This window comes from Dasypus novemcinctus, chromosome 16, assembly GCF_030445035.2.
Source record: "Dasypus novemcinctus isolate mDasNov1 chromosome 16, mDasNov1.1.hap2, whole genome shotgun sequence".
In the NCBI taxonomy this organism is placed as follows: Eukaryota; Metazoa; Chordata; class Mammalia; order Cingulata; family Dasypodidae; genus Dasypus; species Dasypus novemcinctus.
This window is the reverse complement of record NC_080688.1, coordinates 72,202,354-72,207,502: the sequence shown is the minus strand read 5'-3', so window position 1 is coordinate 72,207,502 and position 5,149 is coordinate 72,202,354.

Below are 5,149 nucleotides of genomic sequence, written 5' to 3'. Positions count from 1 at the left end.
ACCACCACACCAGGGAACCAAGAGTGTCTACAACTGCAAGCAGGAAAATCGCATCCATCAGCCATGTGGAATCTAAGCCCCCTCTCGATTTAGAGGTGGAGTGGACATCACCATCCCAGGGTCCACAAGATGGAGGAATATAATATGGATTGGAGTGGTTTTGCTGATATCTACTATAGAACTGTTGTGACTCTAGCAATGGAAGAAATTGTATCATTGATGTGGAGACGGTGGCCACGGGAGTTGCTGAGGGCAGGGAGAGGGAGGAAGAGATGTGATATGGGGCATATTTGGGACTTGGAGTTGTCCTGAACGATAATGCAGAGACAGATGCAGAACATTGTTTATCCTACCATAACCCACTGGATGGACTGGGGCATAGTGTGGACTACAATGTAAACTATGGTCCATGTGGTGTGTCAGTGCTCCAGTGTGTATTCACCAAATGCAATGAATGTGCCTCACTGATGAAAGGGGATGCTGATGTGAGGGGGGAGGGGTATATGGGAACCTCTTATGTTTTTTAACACAGCGTTTTGTGTGATCTATTTATCTTAAAAAAAAAAAAAAAAAGACTTCACCACCCTGCCCCACCCCACCCGGGCCCCTGCAGATTGACCTATAACAATCTTCCACTGGAGGCTGAACCCACTTACTGAGCTCCTGAATGTTCTTCAAAAACGGACAGCGTTCCTTCCTTTGAGGTCTGCCTGGGTTTTTCCTGTAGGGAGAAATGTCTCAGCCCATTCACTCAGGACTGCCCAGTTGACCCCTCCAGGAGGAGCAGAGAAAATGACTCCCCACTTCATTCCCCCAGCATGAAAGTGGGCTTTGGAAGAAAGCTTTCTTTTCTTGCTGACCCATGAATCAGGGCAGACCTCAAAGTTTAGATTTGGTGTGGGAGATAGGCCTGCATTTACTGTATTATGGGTGTTACTTGGTACATTAAAAAGTCAATATCATTGGCCCACTTTTTGATAATAGTTCTCAGATGTGTTCTTTCTCATCCTGAACTCTGGAAGTAGAGGAAGGGTGACCTTTAGCCCCCCAAATTTATAAAGCATGACATGGTCTATAGTCAGCAAATGCAAGTGTTATCATTTAAAGATTGATTGATTGATTGATTTTCCCCTTTTCCCCTTCTCCCTCCCTGCTGTTCCCGCTGTCCATGTGTCCTCTCTTCTCATTCTCTCTCCTCTAGGATTCACAGGGATTTGATCCTGGAGACCTCTGATGTGGAGAGAGGTTCCCTGTCGGCTGTGCCACCTCACTTCCTGGTTTCCGCTGCACCTCACCTTGACTCTCCCCTTGTCTCCCTTTGGATATGTCATCATTTTTGTGCATGACTCACTTGCGTGGGGCACTGGCTCACCACGCAGGCACTGGCTCACCACGCGGGCACTGGCTTGCCACATGGGCTCGCCCTGTCTTCTTCTTTTTCACCAGGAGGCCTCAGGGATCGAACCCAGGTCCTCCTGTATGGTGGGCAGAAGCTCTATCAGTTGAGCCACATCCGCTTCCCCAAGTGTCATTATTTAATGCCATTACCTTGGTTTTGAAGTTGGAAGTAGTGTAATGGTTAAGAGCATTACCGGATTTTGTCTAGGTTCTTGACTATGCTGCAGAAATGCATTTCAAGAGCACATCGGGTGAGTTAGGCCATTAATTTATTAAGGTAGTGAGGGAAGAGAAATGGGAGAAAATAACAGATCGTGGGCCCCAGGTAGAGAGGACAGGCTGAAAAGTGATAAAGCAGGCTGCTTTACACTCCGCAAGTCCCCATTATAGATTATAAACGCCCAGGCTTTACTTCCGTGGCCATCACGGCAGAGGAAAAACAGTGAAAGCAGGGTGCAGAGGGCAGGGACAGGGGTAAAAGGCAGGAGAGAATTCAGGCCTTGTGCCTGCTTTGCTAAAGGCAGGGGAGCAGTTCCAGCTGTTTGCTGTTTTGATTGATTACCCCACCCATCAATTCCTCGTGAGGGTCAAATGATAAAGTCTTTGGGGAATATCCAGGGCTTCTTCTGGCTTCTGGAGGAAGTCTTCTTCTGAGTGGCAGAATCTTGGGGAGGGTCTTCCAGCAGCCATCTTGGGGGTTATTGATGTCCACATGGACTTCTTTCCAGATTCCAGACCCATCTATTGATTCCCTATCTTACCAGCCTGCTTCAAAAGCATGGCCTTTAAATTCAGGCAAACACAGGTTTAAATCCAACTCTGCCAATAGCTCTCTTTGTAAACTTGGACAGCATCCTTAACCTCTGTAAGCCCCTGTGTCCTCGTCTGTAAATGGGAACCATACTAGTAGCCATCTCCTTGGACTGTTGGGAGGATTCAATGAGAGAGTACACCAGAGGTGCTTAGGACTATCCCTGGCACATAGTTGCTCCTCAACAAATGTTTGTCATGGGTTCAGTTCTTATCACCAGACCCCTTCAACTTCCCACCCTCAGCCACAGACAAAAGCAGATCTAGGAAGAATCCTGACACTCACCAAGTTTTCTTGACTCTTCTATTATAGTCTCTTTAGGTATCTGTCCCTTCTTTCCATTCCCACTTTCACCAAAACCATTCAGGTCTTTATACTTTCAAAGGTGGTCAATACCTTATACGGAAGGTTCAATGCGGATCAGCAGAATATCCATGTCTACATAAAATACCATGACTTTAAAATGCTGTTTGACCTAAAGTAAGGGGGAAATGGAAAGGAGAAATGAGTTTATATGGCTACGAGTTTCTAAAAAAGAGTCTGGAGGCTGGCAGAAGGTTTGCCCTCATGCACAACTGAGCAGAGTCAGAGAGACAGATAAAGCAGATACAACCCCCAGATATTGGCTCCTTTGAGGGCTAAAGAGACCCATGGGAGTTATGGTCATGGCCGATGGGGTTAACTACCAGGGCAGATGGCCCCTCTTTGGAAATGGTGTTTATGTGTGATGAATCTGGACTCAGATGGGATCTCCCTTCATAAGACTTTCATGCTAATGTGCTGGAGGTGCAGTTAATGTTGGGGTTTAAGATATATTTAGGGGATTTGAATCTCTGGACTGACAATGTGATAGCCAGATCCTGAGCCTCAACAGACTCCAGCACCTACAATCTGATTTATTGGACTTACCACACTCAGCTAAGATGGAGGTGAAGAAGGACAACCACCACACCATGGAGCCTAGAGTGATTACAACTGAAAATGGGAGGATTGCATCCAGCATCCAGGTGGAATCTGAGCCTCCTCTTGACATAAAGGTGCAATGGACACAACCAATCCAGTGTCCACATAGAAGAGGTGGCATTGGATTGGGAAAAGTGGACATAATGGACAAAGGGTATGGGGAAAGGCAGGAAGAGATGAGAGGTGGAGGCGTCTTCGGGACATGGAGCTGCCCTGGATGGTGCTTCAGAGGTAATCACCGGATATTGTAAATCCTCACAGGGCCTACTTGATGCAATAGAGGAGAGTATGGGCCATGATGTGAACCAATGTATATGAGGTGCAGAGGTGCCCAAAGATGTACTTACCAAATCCAATGGATGTGTCATGATGATGGGAACGAGTGTTGTTGGGGGGGGGGGAGAAGGGGGGTGGGGGGGTGGGGTTGAATGGGACCTCACATATATATTTTTAATGTAATATTATTACAAAGTCAATAAAAAATAAAAAAATTAAAAAAAAAAAAAAAAAAAAAAAGGTGGTCAATTATCATCATCCAGGTAACAGTCCTCCTTCCAAATTCTACTCCTGCTAATTATCTTGCATGCCTCTGACATTGCCATGGTCATAAAGTCTCTTTATCAGCAGTTCCCCACTAAGACTCCTTAGCCTGATAAGCGAGGTTCTCCAAAACATAATCTCAGCCTGTCTTTCCTACCTAATTTCTCACTCTTCTCCTGCATTTTACTGATTTTTATTGAATGTTTACCTTGTGCCAACTACTTCCCAGATATTTTCACAAACCTTATTCTCATTTTGCCCTCACAACTTCCTTTATAGATGAGATGAAGCTCACACAGCTGCTTAGGGGCTGAATCGTAGTTAAAGCCTAGAACTTTTTATTCTAAATCCCATCCCCTTCTCACTGTGCTCCCTGAACTCTTGTCTGGTCTTCAAGCGTTCTCCAATCTTGCCACTGTCTTTCCAGCTTCTCACCCCGTTGTTGCCTTATTTCCTTGCCATTCTCATCCATCTCGAAACTTCTGGTTATCCCTCACCCCCACTATTTGCACCTATCAAAATCCTCTCTGTGCCTCAAAGCCTAGTTCAAATGCCACCATCTCTTTGATGCATTTCCTCTTCTTCTCATCTGGAAATGCACAAAGCCTCCTTTATTGTATTGCCTAGACTACCCCTGTAACTTTTATCATACCCAACCTTAAGACGTAATTTTTACCCACATCCCATCTCCCTGCAGGACTTTCACTTCTGGGGGATAAGAATCTTATCTTGTGCTATATCTTCCTGCTCAGTACTTCACAGGGTAGCTTGAATAGGATGGGTGCTCAAAAATGTGCTGATAAGAGCATGAATGAATAGATTTAAGGAGCTGATCCAATAGACAGCCTCTAAGTTCAACACTACAAAGAGGATATCCACTGGACAGAGAAATTAAAGGACTTGGGGAAAGAGGATGTGTGATACAAAGGTTAGGGAAAGGGGACTGCAAGGGGGCTGTGCTCCTAAATCAGCTAAACTCCAGGGGTAGGGAGCAAATCAACATCGTGTGATGAGACGGAGAATAAGGGTATAAAGTCCAATTGACCACAAGAAAGATTTGGGGGACAGTGCAGTCTCCAAAGGTTATGATTAGACTAATAAATCCCATGAAGGAGGAATGACAAGAATGGGAAATTGAGACTGTTGACTGACCCTGTTTTCAACTATTTAAAATGGGGGAGACATGCTTTTTTTACTTTTTAAGAGTCAAATGAGGGAAGCAGATTTGGCTCAATGGATAGAGTATCTGCCTACCACATAGGAGGTCCAGGGTTCAAACCCAGGGCCTCCTGGCCCATGTGATGAGCTGGCCCAAGGGCAGTGCTGATGCACACAAAGAGTGCCATGCCATGCAAGAGTGTCCCTGTGTAGGGGAGCCCCATGCACAAGGAGTGTGCCCAAGGAGAGCCACCCTGCTCGAAAAAAGTGCAGCCTGTC